Below are 19,124 nucleotides of genomic sequence, written 5' to 3'. Positions count from 1 at the left end.
TTAGCCCTTGACAAGATAATGTGTTTCTTAGTCAATACATGAAGCAAAGAAGGAAATTGGATGAATCTTAGAGTTGGACCAAGTTATAAGAACAAGATTGACCAAGTATTAGTATCGGTTTATTAATGAAGGCTCTGGGGTAGAAGATTAAAGAGCTTATGTAGAAGCCAAACAAAATAGTTCAAGCCAAGTGTAATATAGAGCTTATTGATGTTGAGTGAGATAATATACTCTATGTTGAGCTACAAAGTGATGACTGAGAAGAAGAACACAGTAATTGTCGAGTGACTGGAAAAGTCATAGTTTGAGAAAGATTTGACTTTGAGGCTGACATTGTTGAAGTTTTGGATTATTCAAAGAATGTTGAAGACAAGGGTTGATGAGATGGCATATTTAATGCATGAGGATTCAAATACACTAACCTAACCCTAAGATCAATGGTGATTTTTACTTGGAAAAAGATTAAAATTACCTATTTAAGGAGGTAGAACATATTTTTTTCTAAGGCTAATTCATGGTTGATTGGTGATCTTAAGGAGACACTATGAAGAACATAATAGCAGAGTTGAAGAGTGATTTCTTGAGGAGATACTTTAAAGAAGATCGGTGATGGAGATGTAAATGGAGACCATTCAATAAATCAACAACTGAGTGAATGAATATTTTAATTTTCAAAGTGGCTTGTATTCTATAGATCAAACCTATTATTACATTCTAACCATTATATCAATCAAAATCCTTTAATTAAGGTTGACCTAATAGTTATTTTGTAAATCCTTTGATCAAAGTGACATTCTCATGTAATGATCCAAAGTCCTTGAACAAGGACACTCCTAACAGGTTGATTAAATCATTTAGCATGGTCACATTTAATAGTATTTTGTATAACCTTTAACAAGGTTGACTTTTAACAGAGCTCACTTGGAAAGAGTGCAAAATGGTAGACTATTACTTGGTTGTTTTTCCCATAGTGGATTTTCATATTAAATCTTTGTGTCAATATTATTTACATGTGTGGATGTGATTGTTATGCATGCTATATTTTTATATTAGTTTATTTTACTAGCAGTCAACACATCTAGGAAACAAAGAGTTTATAAATTACTTGAAAAGTTAAGTTGGTGATTATATGAACATAGAGACCAAGTTATTTTATGAGATTGATTAAAATGTTTGAAGTTAGTATAAGTTAAAATGACACATCTAGAACTATGGATAATTGATTCCCTCCCCCCCTCTTTGAGTTATTCTAAATTAATTATAAAAATGTATCATTTAGCTCAAAATTTATGGCAAGCTTGAAAGGCTACATAGTCAGACATGGTAGAGAAAAATTGACCAAAAGTCTGAGTGAAATAAAAAATGACTAAGCCTATATCAAACAACATATCAACTAGGAGTCTAGGTAGGTAACCCAAGATGACCAAATCGTCAACTAAGGTTCATCAACTAGATTGGCTAAGTCAAATGTGTCAATGATTTCTAATAAAATAGGAGTTGCACAAGGTGGATCATGACATATACAAAGAACTAATCCAAATATTCTTAAAAATAGATAAATGAAGTATCTATAAATACTCTTTTGCATTCTCATACAAAAACATTTCCATACATCTACCACATAGGCAAAAAAATCGTAAGGAGAAAAAATGTCAGGTCAAGTCAAAAGTTGACCACATATAGTCAAATGAACTAGTAGTTAAATATCTTCCAAATAATTATGTATTACTGGTTTTCAATCTACATGTCAAAATAATAGATATAACAATGATTACATTTCATATACTAAGTATCGACCAAACAATTGAGCACAACATGTCATTACACAACTATGTCAAATTAATGAATACACTCAAAAAGTTGACTGAGGTTTCAAGCTTCATTCCATCATAAGACTACATCAAACATAAGTTCAAATTTCCTACCTCAATGAGCATTGGAGAAAATGTTGACTTGTACATCAAACATTGAGTAATAAGTACAACACCATCTATCATGCAATCCACACAATTGAGTTAATCATCTAGATATGCTTGCCAATTACTTGTGAAGATTAGTAAGCCCATTTTATGTGACCTAGTTCATCAATCCCATTTTGTCACCACAATAATTCAATGATTTTTAAAGTCAAAAAATATTACATCTTAACTTTAATAAGAATTCGTAGTTTCATTCATATAAGTGTGCTTAGTCCACAAGATGTGATTTATGGCCTTATCGCCATTCGATCATCACTGGTAGGAAATTAAAAAATAATGGATGAGTTGCTTTCCTGCCCCACCTATTAAACCTTACACTTCCTTGGGATCCTACCTAACATGTAGAATTTATAACCATGCAATTCCCTAAAATATCCCAAATCGAATATTTACTCAATTTTTTCTCAAAATGTATTAAGAAATAAACATATGCAAATGCATTACAAAACACAATACAAACCAACAAAAACTCTATAGATATTAAATTGTTCTTTATCAAAATGATACTCAAGATTCAAGCATATAAAAATGCATTACATATCCAAAATATAAAACTAGAGAACACACTTAAAATTCCTCAAACACATGTTATTACATTATACAACAATAATATAATAACCAACATTCAAAATCCAATTGTAAACACAAAATTTACAGTCAAACTGGAACACTTTGAGAAGAACTTGTAAGTGCATATGAGACACCCAAAGTGATGTTTCCAAGAACAATGGGTTTGCATCCATTGTCTACTAGCACAAGGGGCTACATCCTCACATTGGCTGAAAGTTGAAGCCTTCTGAATACTCTTACAAGAGAGAAAATAAAGTCTAAATAATAAACCAAGCATATTCAAAGGAATGAGTCTCATCCCCTTTTATCTTCATAGTTGTGACTCTTTGACTCCCTTCCTAGCTTTTCATCTTATCTCTCCTTTTCCCACTTTATAATATTAAATTAACCTTTAATTTAATTTGAGTCCATGCTCTCCAAGTCAAATTTTAATATTATATAAATATGTCTTGAACTTTTTTAAGGCTCCAAAAAGAGCTCCCCTCCTTGAAATTGTTTGTCCTCAAGCAATCAGTACTAGGATCCCATATGAATCTACAGGTAGCTTGGCAGCCCAGACTAGAAACCAATCTGGCCATACTATGAAGTAAGGTGTCACTTTGTCATCCATTCATCAATCAGATCCCTAGATCCCATATAACTCTATGTATAAATTTTGCACCTATAAACTATACAACTATGATCATCATTGTGTCTAGCCTCAAACTAAATAAAACTATGACCAAGTCTTCAACAAGCCATAGGTACATATAATCAACACCTAGATCCCAAACCTTATTTTCATAGCCAACCCATATAATAAGGTAGAAATGTATCAATGAACTGCACATAACTTAGGAGATGGTGATGACCTAACCAAAGTACATGATGTAAGAAAAAAACTGCTAAAAAGATGAAACTAACACCATAGATACATCAAAATTCAAATTGTCATCATAAGTCTAGAGAACCCCCAAGTGCACAGGTGCTATGAATAAGTACAAACATGGAAAGTTGATCACTATGATTGAAACATAACTCAAATAAATAATCCACCAAGATCTATCAAATGATTGATGTAGGAAATCCATCCAACTCTTGTATGTGGTGAAATCAGAAACTATGTAAATTCTAAATGAAAGAGGGGCAACACTAGTCACTTCACCACAGCAATCCTTTGGCCAAGGTTTGCTATTAAGAAATGTAGCTTGATCTAAACCTCTGAAGTCAAGGTCATCCTCTTCCTAGAAATCAAGAGGAACTCTCTCCTCTACCTCAAAAAGTGGGTTATTGGAAATCCAAACAACATCTACCTCAAACAAAGGATTATCTATTAGCTGAATGTGATCTAAAGTTTTGGAACTTGGTTGCTTGGGGAAACTATCCAAATCATGCATTTTTTGAATGCTATCAAATTTTTCAATTACCTCTAGGAAAAAGTCTTGCCTCTCTTTACCCTCACATTCCCTAAAATGATTTGTACTCCAAATCTGACTTTTTTGCTTCTTGAAGTGAAAATTGAGTATCAATCAATGCCTCCTGAATAGACTTAAGCTCCTTGTTAAGCTCCTTAATCTTTTTTTTTCTCTACTTTACTGATCAACATGTATTTTAGAAACCTTAAGAATATAATCCTTTTCGAACAACAAATATAAATAATCTGATTTCATACCTTCAAGAGGTGTTTTGACCACTTACAAATCAGCAATAGACCAAACTCCTTCTACTTCCCTTTTTTCCTTCCTATAGATATCTTCAACCATCTTGTGAGTGCTATCATAATGTACCAAAGACACCACAATCATGTCTTCACTAACCTTTAGTTGGTTCTTTAAGGTGTACATTTCATGGTTGTCATGTTAAAGAGGTTCATCTTCCTATAGTGTCATCTCAGACTGTTTCTCTAAATTCATGTCATGGGTCACAAAAATACATAGTTCATGATAGAAAGATTCCAACCTTCTATTAACACGTCTACAACCAACCTCATCAACCTACTTGTCAAAGCTAACCTCTAGATCACCAATGTAGAAACTTGCACACTGTGTAATATCTTCTACATGAATGCAAGAAGGGTGCAAATAAATGGTAGTTGACTGTTCTTCTTTTTCAGGACCCTCTATTTCATGGTTTTGGTTTGCCAAATATTCTTCATACATACCATTGTGCTAGTCTTTTGCAAGGAGATCCTAGACCAATTCTAGATACTTTATTTTTTCCATATCAGTATTATTTTTCTTCTCTAGATATAAATCCAAGTAATCAATAAATGATAAGTCATTTTGAATTCGGGTAGGAAATTCTTTATACTCTCTATAAATGTTGAGTACTTCTGCTCTTATATTATATTCAAAATTTTGTGCTAACTACTTATGTGGCTTCATAGTACCCCTCCTAATCTTAACCAAATCTTTTCCCATTGTTGAATGTTTTTATCCTATTACGGCAAGTCTAAAAAATAACTACATCCTACCCAAAAATTGCCTTCTTCAAATAGTCAAACTAACTTGATTTCTTTATCAATTGATAATATGAACAAGATTTGGTATTCCTCAAGTTTTAATGATGAAGTACCTATATATATATATATATATATATATATATATATATATAGCAGATCTACAACTAAGAACCACAACAAGTTTGGAGCCATAACTTAAGTAATCAAGTATTACCGTGTTTATAGACTAACCCTGAATAATTTGAAATAGTAGTCACACTGTGACACACTATTTACAACAACATAAATCTTTTAAAATTATAAACAGATGCCATGCCAGAAATTAGGATTTGTGACAATCTCCTACACAAATATTTTAGTCTGAATGCTAGCAACTAACTTGATTGAAATCTTTGTTACCACTGATTTTTAATCTTAGATTTAAAGGGTTGTCAATAAAATCTTTACAAGAACCATAAAGCTTAGTGCATTACATCTATGATGCTTAGAAGTTGATTAGATCTGCCATAAATTTGAAACTCTTTTAAACCCAATTGTGTAATGATGGTAATCATAAATTTCAAGATTTTTTACAAATGCCCAAAATGTACCTTGCCAAAGCTGCTGACATTATTAATTTCACAATTTTATGTAGACTTAATTTAGAACCTCATATGTGTGTAGTTCTACTTCCAACATCAAACTCATTTTCTCTTGGACTCTGCTTAACACAAATAGGAGCACGATTGAGTATGAGAATCACAAGTATCCACAACTACTCACCCTTTAAACTCCAAACATATGAATTTTGATTATGTAATATAGCAAGAATATTATTTAATCTGAGACCCCAATATTTCCATGATATAAGTTGATTTTGTTTTTGAAGAATGTCTATTCAACTTTACTACTAGCAAGGGAAAATCACAAAACCTGCATACAACAGGTCATTCAAGACACTTAACATGTTCATGGATGTTAAACAATTCACATTCTATGGACTCACTGCACCATGAGCATGTTACTAGAGTGTTATTATCATCATAGTGTTCCTTTGCATGAGATTTTGGAATCATTTCTTCACAAATATTGCATCGCTCCAAACTTGAAGTTGTCACATCTCTCTCACTTATCTCCTCATCCTCCACGTATATGTCAAACATCTTTCTTATGTAACCCGAGGCTCCTAGTTTGAACTCTCTTATTTTCTAGTGGTTCCTATCTTCTCCAAAAATAATAGCATGGATTATTTCTCCTATTGTAATGTTTTTTCTACTGACTAATCCTTTTTATTTATAATTTGATAAAACAATAGAGTATGTTATGTTCTAGAAAATGGTGCCACAATTGGTAGTGGATCTAATTTTAATCATAAACTAAAATGGTTTTGACCAATTGTTGTTACTCATTGCAAATGGTTAGAAAAAATGATACTGCTTTGACGATGATTGAACTTGGAGAATAAGTAACGACATAATATAAATTTCCATCTCTCACCAACAAGTCATGAGTATAGGTATGATTCTTTTTCGAAATCATCTCTCAGAAATTTTAAACTTATTGTGGAAACTAGAGACACCTACCTATGGCTAGTAATGCTGGTAATTAAGCATCATTTCATTTAATGACGTCCATAACCACAAAAATGCCCTCATGATCTTGCAAAAATTTATGAAAGAATTTGTACGAGCTTCTTCAATAAATATAACCAGTGTGGACAATAATCTCTCCCTCCACCAAAATTCCTAACTATTGCTTATCTTTCTTATACCTTAATACTGGTACACAAAATCATGTTTTTTTCTCTGCATACTCTTGTTTAGCATTCTTTTGATTGTAACCTAACCTTGGCTCCTCTAAATATTCTACTCAACATTCCTACATTAATTCATGCGGCTCCCAAAATTTTTATGCAAACACTCCTACCCAACTCCCTCAACCCAGTTGTTATCATCTAACTACAAAGTTCCTTCTGTGAATAGGGAGGATGACTAACAGTATGGAAGAGTTCATACTTCAGCCACCCAATCAATTCCATGACCAATAAGGATTTATGTCTTTATCAAACTCCTTTGCACCTATAAGAAATAACTACTTGAGCATATGAACTTCACAGAAATTGGTAAAAATGTTTTTTTTTTTGGCTATTCAAACATATTGTTTCTTTATACACCCAAAGAAATACCATTTTTTGTGAAAAAATAAATCACAACTCAAAAAAATTTCTCAACACTAACTATTGTTGAGTGCTAGTTTTTCTTGGCACCAATAGATGTTGAGTGTTAGGAGAAGGTGTTGAGCTAGCTTGGCACAAGAAGATGCCAAGTGAACTCAACACAAAAATAAACTCAATAAGTATATGCCAAGTGAGCTCGATAGAGTGGATGCCAAGTGAGCTCGATCACCACTGTAGGGTGGAGCTTGGTAGAAGTGGATGCCGAGTGAGCTCGAAAATAACTGCACAGAGAAAACTTCAAACAAAGACAAGACTGAGTGACCAGACTTATAATGCAAATGTTTCCACCATTAAAACCAAAGAGCCAAGGCTTAAAGAATTCAACAATTAACTTCTCAAATGCAATAAATAAAGAAAATCAATAGATTTAAGTATGCTTGATTGCTTACTATTCACTTTGATTAAAACTATTACAAAATCTAGGAGCATTCAGCTTCAACTAGAAAAATCTAAAACTTCAAACTGGTGAAACTTCAAAATTTAAATTTTAAACTTGCAGCTCTAATGGCTACATATAATAGTGCCTGGAGAAATCACTATTCATAAGATAAATTCAACAAACAAAAACTTACATAATGATCAACAAAGAAACACGTGCTGCTACAGGCATGAAAAAAGCTTCGTTATGTCCTCTGCATGACTAGATCTGCTAATCACTTTCTTTCTTCTTCCTTCTCTACAACTTTTGATCTCTTCAACTCTATCTCTAGTTGAATGAGATAGATCATTCCTTTTGTCTTACTCACAAAATGTTTTCCCTCTCATTTTTTAGATTTGAAAACTCACCTACTAAGCTTTAATGTTTTTGACGCAGTTAGGGTGGTAGGTGGGCATTTGGCTCTAGGGATGAATGACTATATGCAATTAATATTCCAACACTCCCCCTTTATCCCAAGTGAAACAAACAAGGACTATTGCTGATCCAAATCAACTACACCAAGACACTCTCTTAGGTGTACAAAACTTCCAATCCCTAATGGCTTTGTGAAAATGTCTGCTAGCTACTGCTTAGACTTGCAAAATTTCATCTTAATATCCCCATTCTCCACCAACTCTTTGATGAAGTGATATCTAATCTCTATGTGGTTGCTTCTCCCATGGAAGACTAGATTCTTGGACAATGCAATAGATGAGATGTTGTCACAATAAATTGTGGTTCCATACTCTTGCATTTCATTTAAATCTGTCAAGATCCTCCTTAACCAAATAGCTTGACATGTTGCTACATTTGCTGCTATGTATTCAACCTCTGTTATAGATTGAGCAACAATAGGTTGCTTCTTGGATGCCCATAAAATTGCACCCAATCCTATATGAAACATGTATTTAGAAGTGCTCTTCCCATCATCTAAACTTCCAGCCCAATCAATGTTTGTGTAACCCACCAACTTGAATTCATTTACTGTAGTATACAAAATTCCAAATCCTTTGGTACCATTTACATACCTTAGGATCCTCTTTCCTGCTTGCCAATGAGAATCCTTTGGTGTTTCCATAAATCTAGAAATCAAACTTACTGTATGCATTATGTCTGGCTGAGTTACAATCAAATACATTAGACTTCCAACTACTATTGTATAGTGTTGGATTCATACTTTTGCTGCAATCTTCCTTTCTCAACTTTAGACCTACTGCTATTGGTGTTGGGACTGCCTTACTATTCTACATTTTGAATCTCTCCAAGATCTGCCTTGCATATTTTTCTTGAGAGATGAAGATGCCATCATGCATTTTTTTTACTTCTATTCCTACAAAGTACTTCAAGAGACCTAGGTCTGTCATTTCAAACTCATTCTTCATGGCCTCCTTGAACTCACCAATTAGGAAATTGTTATTTCTAGTGAAGATTAAATCATTTACATATAAGACAATAATCAACACATTACCATTTTTTTCCTTGATGTAAAGTGTGGGCTCACCATCACTTTTGCTAAAGCCATTTCTTATCAAATATGAGTTAATCTTGCGATACCATGCCTATGAAGCTTGTTTGAGCCCATATAGAGCTCTTTTCAATATATAAACCTTATTTTGTTCACCTGCAATTTTATAACCAGGTAGCTGCTCCACATACACTTCTTCCTTTAATAGACCATTTAGGAAGATAGACTTGACATCCATTTGATATACCTTCCATTTGTGTTGGGTTGCAATTGCTATGATAGCATGCATGGTTTCCATTCTTGCAACCAGGGCATATGTCTCATCATAATCTCTACCATGTTGTTGTTTGTACCCCTTGACCACTAAACGTGCCTTATGCCTATCTATTTTTCCTTTAGCATTGCACTTGGTCTTGTATACCCATTTCACTCCAATTACATGTTTCTTGGGAGACAATGTAGTTAACTCCCATGTCTCATTTCTATTAATAGCATACATTTCCTCATCCATGGCATTACGCCATTTCTCCTCTTTCACAGCTTCCTCAAAATAAATTGGATTAGTTCCCCATACATTTCATCTCGGTATATCTCCCTTAGACTTTTAGTCTTTCTTGGCAATAGGGAGGCGAGAGTGGGATCAAAATTTTCAATATTGTTGCTACTACTATTTTGGATACTAGCTTGGGGTTATCTTGATGTGCTTGGAGATATTTCTTTGCATGTTAAGGGTTGCTTCCTTTTTTGCCTTTGTCTACAATCTATGTTTGTTGCTCCATCTTCTTGCTGATCACCAATGTCATCTTCTTCCTCTTCAATGGTAGGCACTTCTCTGGAAGTGCTTGATGATTCATCTATCGAGCCATCCCATGATTGATTTTCAAGAAACTCCACATCTCTTGAAATGATGATTGTCTTGTCAATTGGATCATATAGCATATAAGCCTTTGATTTTGAGTTGTAACCCATAAAGATGCACTTCACATCTTTTTCATCTACCTTTTTCCTTGTTCCTTAGGAACATGTGCATATGCTACACATTCGAACACTCTCAAGTGCTCAATTGTTCATCTGCCCCTTGACCAAACCTCAAGAGGTATCTTGTCACGAACAGACTTTGTAGGACACCTGTTGATCAAGTATACTACTGTTGCTACAACTTCTCCCCAATATTCTATTGGGAGTGCTTTTGCTTTCATCATGCTTCTTGCCATTTCAACAATGGTTATGTTTTTCCTCTCAGCCACTCCATTTTGTTACTGAGTATAACTGGCTGTCAACTCTTTCTTGATTCCATTCTTCTTGCAAAAATTTACAAACATATTGGAGGTATACTCCCTTCCTCTATCTGATGTAAGGACATTTACATAGTGTCCACATTCTTTTTCAGCCAGGGCTTTAAATTCTACAAATTTGTCAAATGCTTCATATTTGTTCTTCAAAAAATATTCCCATGTCCTACGACTAAAATCATTTATGAAATTCATAAAATAAGTACTCCCCCCAATCGAAGTAGTTTGCATAGGGCCTACAAAATAAAAAAGCACCAATTCTAATGGTGCTCTAACCCTTCTAGAATTTCCAAAATTAAAGGGAAGCCTATGTTGCTTACCCAATATGCAAGCCTCACACTTGTCATATGAATCTACAATGCTTGGAAAACCATCTACTATTATATTCTTGGACAACAAATTTAAACTAGCAAAGCCAAGATGTCCTCACTTGAGATGCCAAAGCTTGGAAGGGTCTTCAATCACACACCTAAGAGTTGATTGCTGGTGTACTACTATACATGTATGCTTGAGAGGTGCAACATTGACTTGAGAAGAGAAATATATCTCTATTCTCAATGGGAACATTCAGTTCTTTGTCATTTAGACTGTTGCAAGTAATCTATTGCTCCCATCCTTCTCATGAATAACACACTTATCATTTTGCATTAGCACCTTGTGTCCATCTTGAATGAGTTATCCAAAACTCATCAAGTTGTGCTTCGTATCAGGGGCAAAATACACATTTTGTATTTCCTTCTTCTCACATTGGTGTGGACCATAATAGATCCTTTGCCCACTATGGGAATGGTTCCATTATTTCTCATTTTAATTTTTGACTTAAAAGTCTTATCAATGAAAGAAAATAATTTTTTATCACCACTCATGTGGTCGCTATAACTGCTATCCAAGTACCATACCTTGGGGCTTCCTTCTTCACCAATGTTACACATTATGAAGGCTCTGGGATTATTTGCATTTCCCATGTTCACATTAGCCATATTACCATGTTTCTTTCACTGATCACACTGTTTCTTCCAGCATTCACTTGAATAATGCCCATATTTATGATAGTAGTAGCATTCAACATTACTCTTGTTGGAGTTGTAATTCTTCTTACCTCCTCTAGAGTTGTTTTGAGAGGTGCTTGCTCCCTCTTGGTTGCTTACTCTTCCCAAGCTTTCTGCACTAGCATTCCTTTGACCATTCCTTCCATGACCTCTACTTCTTGAACCTCTACCAGAGCCATTTCTACCTCTCCCCCTGCCTCTTGAATTCTCTTCAGCCTTGAGAAATTGCTCTTGGCAAGTAGCAGCTGACCTATTTATCTGGTGCTCATGGGTTTGAAGAGTTCCCATCAAATCATCCATGGTCAATGTGGTGAGGTCTTTTGCTTCCTCTATGGTCATGAAAAGATTGTCATATTTTTAAGGTAAACTCCTCAATATTTTCTCTGCTATTCTCTGCTCATCATACTCTTCTCCATTTGATTTGAGCTAGTTTATCAAAGTGGAGATTCATGAACTAAACTTTGCAATAGGTTCATTGTCCCTCATCTAAAGGTTCTCAAACTCTCTTTTGATCATCTATAGCTTCACTTCTCTGACCTTATTAGTTCCCTTGAAGTTCATCTCAAGGATATACCATGCTTCTTTTGCATAATTTGCTACTGCAATCTTGGGGAAAATTGTCTCTATCATTGTTGTCTCAATTAGATTTAATGCCTTAGTATCTTTTCTCCTTGACTCTTTCAATTAGGTCTTTTGTGGATTTGTGAGAGCGGCATATTGAGCTAGGTCTATGACATCATTGAACCCATTTATTACAGACTCCCATAAATCATTTGCAACCATTATGGTTTTCATTTTCTTTTCCCATGTATCATAATTGTTTCCATTGAAGGATGGTGTTTATTGCCATATCAAATATCCTAATAAAAATGCCCTAACTCACTATGGATGTGGGGCCTCAAAGCTCTAATACCATGTGAAAAAATAAATCACAACTCAAACAATTTTCTCGGCACTAACTATTGACGAGTGCAAGTTTTTCTCGGCACCAATAGATGCTGAGTGTCATGAGAAGGTGTCAAGCTAGCTTGGTACAAGAAAATGCTAAGTGAACTCAACACACAAAGAAACTCGACAAGTATATGCCAAGTGAGCTCAGTCACCACTGCAGGGTGGAGCTCAATAGAAGTGGATGTCAAGTGAGCTTAGCAATAATTGTAGAGAGAAAAATGTAAACAAAGACAAGATCGAATGACTAGACTTATAATGTGAATGTTTCCACCATTAAAACCAGAGAGCCAAGGCTTGAAGAATTCAAAAATAAACTTCTCAAATGCAATGAATAAATAAAAGAAATGGATTTAAGTATGCATGCTTTCTTGCTATTCACTTTGATTAAAACTATTACAAAATCTGGGAGCATTCGGCTTCAACTAGAAAAACCTAAAACTTCAAACTAGTGAAACTTCAAACTTTAAACTTTAAACTTGTAGCTCTAGTGGATACATACAATAGTGCTTGGAGCAATCACTACTTCATAGGATGAATTCAAAAAACACAAACTTATAGAATGACTAGCAAAGAAACACATACTACTGTAGGCACGAAACAAGCTTCCTTTTGTCCTCTGCACGACTGAATTTGCTGATCACTTTCTTTCTTCTTCCTTCTCTACAACTTCTCATCTCTTCAACTCTATCTCTAGTCAAATGAGATAGATCATTCCTTTTGTCTTACTAACAAAAAAATTTCCCTCTCAATTTTTAGATTTGAAAACTCACCTACTGAGCTTTAATGTTTATGACACAGTCAAGGTGGTAGGTGGGCATTTGGCTCTAGGGGCAAATGACTATATGCAATTAATATTTCAACATTTTTTTTTAGACTGTTAATTCCAAGAGACCACATAAATGTATAATATGTCAATCTATACCTTATGAAGCCTAATATAATTGATAATTCTTAATAATAAAATGATCTTTAAGAAGTCATGATAATGAAGGATTACTTCACAATTAATATATTTGAAAACTGGCTCTTTCATGACGACTTATTTTACCAAGTCTTATGGCACTGTATATGCAGCTAGAAATATCAGAATATGCCCACATTATAGTCTCTCATCTCAACAATATTATGTTGGAATATTTCCACCTTTGAATGAGTAATTATCCATGTTTTTTACAACTAAACAGTAGGTTGTTATTGACAACTTCTAGCCCATCAATTGGTGACTGAGTAAACTTTTAGTTGAGACTTTCTTGGTTTTAGAAAATGTAAGTCTCTATATAGAGAGAGGTAATTGCAGTGCAATAATCAATCAATAAACAATATCTCTCTCTTTCAAATTTGTTTTGTGTTGCTATTCTTTTATCTTAATTTTGTTTATGTTTTCTACATATTAACACACCTTTAATAAATTCTTTGAATTTTTTATCAAAACTACAAAATTAGTATTGCCGTGAATATTCACATTGGAATTTTGAACATTGAGACAAAATGATCTTTATAAAAACTTCCACCTCAAATACAACAATTTGAAACTAAACCATGCTAAAGTCAATAAATTATTCCTGATTCCTTAGTCTTTCATGTTTGGTAAAGCACAACACACAATGTTTTGCACTTCTTTTATTCCAAAAATATCACCATTGACAAAAAGACTTGGGGGAATTGTAATAAACTACTTTAAAGGATTATTTCAAAACAAATAAACTTCACAAGATGACAAGATCTTAGTGCTCTGATACCACTAAAATATCTCAAGTCGGCTATTTACTCAATTTTTTCTCAAAATATATTCATAACTAAACATATGTAGATGTATTAAAAAACACAATAGAAAGTAGCAGAAACTCCACAGATATTAAATCATTCTTTATGAAAATGATACTTAGGATTCAAGCATATAAAAATGCACTATAGACCCACAATATAAAAATATAGAACACACAGAATTTCTCAAACACAATGCTGCCAACATTCAGAATCTAATCTTAAACACAAAATTTATAGTTAGATTGGAACACTCAAAGTCAAACTTGTAAGAACATATGAGACACCTAAATTGGCATCTCCATGGAAATGGGTTTACATCCACTGTCTACTAGCATGAGGAGCTATGTCCTCACATTGGCTAAAAGCTAAAGCTTTCTAAATACTCTCATAAGAGAAAAATTGAAATCTAAATAATAAAAGAAGCATATCCAAAGGAACAGGTCTCATCTCCTTTTATCTTTATAGTTGTGACTCTTCAACTCCCTTTCTATCTTTTTGTCTTATCTATCCTTGTCCTTTTTGTCCACTATATAATATTAAATTAACCTTTAATAATTTGATTCCATGCTCTCCATGTAAAATTTTAATATTATATAAATATGTCTTTAACTTTTTTAGATGTCCCAAAAAGGGGACATTACATGCCCATACAATACAAAAAGGAGTTATCTGGTATACCCATGAAACATACTACTATCCTCATATGTCTAAGTAGCCCTAATCATGGGTGTGGTAGGAAGATAGAACATGGGCAAGCATATCAAATAAACATATGCACATAGCTTTGACCAAAGCTTCATTTTTTTTTGGGTACCATATTTATATTGATATATCAAGTGAAAAGGAAAGCATTACTTCTACCCTTCCTTAGCTATACAAATTCAACACCCACACTAAAAGGTAAGCTTTCCAAATCCTATACATTAAATGATAAAAAATTAAAGCAAGAGGAAGAGTGACACATTCTTCACAATCTACTCCCTTATATATTCTATCTATGTTCCACATTGAAAATGATAGATGATATCACTCTAGAAGACAAGACTAGCAACATAAAATACACACACCTTAGACACCTCAAGATCAAAGAAATCTAGAAATCAATATTCACAATTTCCAATTCAGGTCCAAAAAGGTAGTACAAAACCAATTTAATATAAGTGAACATGAGTCACAATAGATAGATCACAAAAGAAATTGGCGCCTTGGTGGTTACAAGGAACATATAAAATTTTCAAGATAGCCCTTCATTACTTCAAAGTTTGTGAAAACTAAAAGAAAACATATAAAAAAATGAAAATCAATTCACATAAAACATACTCAATCTCACTAGTCACCAAGAAGGAGTAGATTTTTCATGACACCTTGTATCCAAGGACCGCTAAGAACATAACCAAACTTCAACATGTATCTCATGCAATACATCTTGATAATTTTATCTTTTCTTTTTGTAGTCTCACGCATTTCTAGATGCAAAATGCAAAATGCAATACTTTTGCAAACATATTCTTCCTACATATCATACTAGGTTACTCAACGAGCCACATGAATCTAGCATCAACATTCTTGAACAAAATATGAATCACATGACACTTACACAATATAGACATATATTCATTTCTATCAAAAGTCAAGTCTAGATAGGTAGTACTTGAATGGAGAAAAATCCAACAAAGCAATGTTTGAAAAAAAAACAAAATAAATAAAGGTAATGTGTCTTTTATAGTCCACGATACCAGCCATAGTTTTTGGGTTGACATATGGCGATAGGATATGTCATATTCCTTTTTGGGAGGTACCTAACTGCACTATAAATGAGGCATACATACCTTACCCCTAATTAGATTTGAGCTTGTGACCTCTCTTTCAAGAGTACAATGAAGGTTTAAGGGAAATTAAATTAATATTTCCAAGAAGACAAATGATATTGTTTAAACACTCCATTTCCAGCTTAATTGGTTTTACCACCACTATAAATCTAGGCAAACCATTAGGAATCATTTACTAGATCTATTTCAAATTCCCATTCCAAATTTTTCTGCACTCTATGTCATGGCATTTTACATGGTTAGATTTAGACATAACATTGAACATATAGAAAAACTTTAATGAAACCATATGCAAATTCAAAGGTTTGTGATGAGGAGATAACAAGAATAAAGCCTATAATAGCTTCAAAATGGGATGGAAAGAAGAAAATGGAGAAGACTATAGGGAAAAAATCAAATATGAATAGCACCTTATAGGTTACATTTATTCATTCATGGCAAGCACATAGGGATGTTGCCTTACCAAACACATGTTTCTTCAAATTGTAGCTTGTTCCTACAAACAACCATGAAGAAAGCATTGTACATTCCTCCTACTCACTCTCCACCACACTCAGGCCACTTCACATGGTGTTCATGTGAGAAAGAGATATTTATGCCCAAATTAACTTCTAGAGATTCTTGTGTGAGTTTGGCTTCCTCCAGTAATAACTTCTACACAAAAAAAATAACAATTCCACTACTATTTTATTCAAAAACCAATAAATATGATATGCATCTCTAATCAATTTGCAGTGTGAACAAAATATAAACTAAATAATAGGAAACCTCTACAGTGTTATTTATTTCATCTATTCAGGGAAAAGTACAAATAATTTTCACAATATCTCGGCCTTCTCCCCACAGAAAAGAAAATCAAATCCTCTCCCCAATGATCAACTTTGGAGAGAATATATAAACAATGATAAATAGTTAAAAACTATTTTTGGCAACCACTAGACCCATAAATGTTTTGTTCAATCCTTTAACAAAACATCAAAGTATACCCTAAAACATTAAAATATGCCCTAAACATCAATCATTTACTAAGTGATAGAAAAATAATAAAATATGCCCTAAAATAATAAAATATACCCTAAAACATCACAGTACCCCTAGAAACAATACATAAATATTATTCCTATAGCTACTCTTGTAGCATACTCCTGGGGGTAAATTTTGTCTCAAGTCCTCTTGGAGACAAATTTTTGTAGATCCCCACCTTGCCTCAGAATTTCTATTTCTGGTAACCAAGTGGCTTCAGAATCTAGAAGGCCCTTCCATTTGACCAGGTGCTCTATGTGCACTTTGTGTCTTGTCCTCATGGCCTCTTTGTTATTGATTATGCACTCCATCTATAACTTCTCTTTAGAAAGAAATTCTTGAATCCAATCATTTGATTCATGTGCTATTGCTTCTACACCAATTTCTTTGTTTGAACCTTTATACAATGTGAGATCTAAGACATTAAATATAGGTGAAATAGCTACATCTAGAGGCAATGCCACTTTGTAAGCATTTTCTCCATACTTTTCTAGAATTTCACATGGTCCAATCTTCTTCATCATCAACTTAGTATGGCTGCCCCGAGGTAACCAATCTTTGTTCAGGTGTACCATAACCAGATTCTCAACTTGGAACTACACATTCCTTCTCCTCAAGTCTACCTTAGCCTTTACCTTTAGGTTATTGTGTTCTAGATTTTTCCTCATGTGCTCATGCACTTCCACCATTTCCTGAGCAAACTCTTCTACATGTCCACTCCTTTTATCCAAACCATCCACATTCTTGAGTTCCAAAACTCCTCTTAGATGTCTCCCATAAACAACTTACAAAGGACTCATGCCTATGCTACGATTCACCAAGTCATTATATGCAAACTCTACTTGAGGAATGATGGCATCCCAACTACCTCCATGTTCCCATGTGAAAGATCTCAAAAGGTTTCCCAAGGATCTATTAACCACCTCAGTTTTCCCATCCATTTGAGGATGATAAGCTGAACTAAAAGATAAATTTGTTCCCAACTTCTTCCATAGGGTTCTCCAAAAGTGACCCACAAACTTGCTATCCCTATCAGATACAATGCTCAATGGAAAACCATGAATACCAACTATTTCTTTAAAGAATAGTCCTGCAATATAACTAGCATCATTAGTGGTTTTACATGGAATAAAGTGAGCCATTTTACTAAATCTATCAAAAATCACAAATATGCTATCATAACTTGTCTTTGTCCTTGGTAATCCCATCACAAAATCCATACTCAAACACTCCCAAGGTCTATTTGGTATGGGTAAAGGTTGATAAAGTCTAGCATTTGTTGATACTCCCTTTGCCCTTTGGCATACAAGAAAACTTTCCACAAAATTTCTAATGTTTGTTTGCATCTTGGGCCAATGATAAAATCTTTGTACCAATTCTAATGTCTTGTTGAGTCCAAAATAACCACTAAGACCTCTAAAATGTTTTTCTTTAATGAAATTCTCCCACATAGAACATTTGAGATACATAGTTGGCTACCTTTAAACAATAGTCCATCTTGCACAATGAATTTAGAAAAATTAGAATGAAAACTATCTTCCAACTTAGTGCAAACTTCATATGCTTCACTGAAATCTCCATCTTCCACATACATTCCCTTCAATGCATCTACACCCATGCTTTGGAGTTGTACTTCTTGCATTGTTAGAACTCTCCTATTGAGTACATCAGCCACCTTATTGGCTTGTCAGTTCTTATGCTTGATTGTGAAGGTATAAGCATGCAAACTCTCAACCCATTTTATGTGCCTATGGTTGAGTTTTTCCTATCCATTCAAGAAACTAAGAGCATGGTTGTTAGTATACACAATAAACTCCTTAGGTAGAAAATAGTGCCTCCATTTTTTTAATCCCTAGACCATGGCATACAATTCCAAATCATAATAAGAATATTTATTCTTTTCCTCATTTAGCTTCTCATTGAAAAATGCAACGGGTCTACCTTCTTGACTAAGAATAACCCCTATTGCAAAGCCACTAGCATCACATTCTATTGTAAAAACTCTCTTAAAATTTGGTAAAACAAGAACAAGATACTTGGCTACCTTTTGTTTGAGTTCCTCAAAACTCTTATTTGCTACATCATTTCATTCAAACTTCATTTTACCTCCTCCTTTGACTGTGTCT

This window comes from Cupressus sempervirens, chromosome 5 (assembly GCF_028749045.1).
Source record: "Cupressus sempervirens isolate cs-2001-9-10 chromosome 5, ASM2874904v1, whole genome shotgun sequence".
Lineage (NCBI taxonomy): Eukaryota > Viridiplantae > Streptophyta > Pinopsida > Cupressales > Cupressaceae > Cupressus > Cupressus sempervirens.
The sequence above is the reverse complement of the archived record's forward strand: the minus strand, read 5'-3'. Positions refer to the sequence as shown.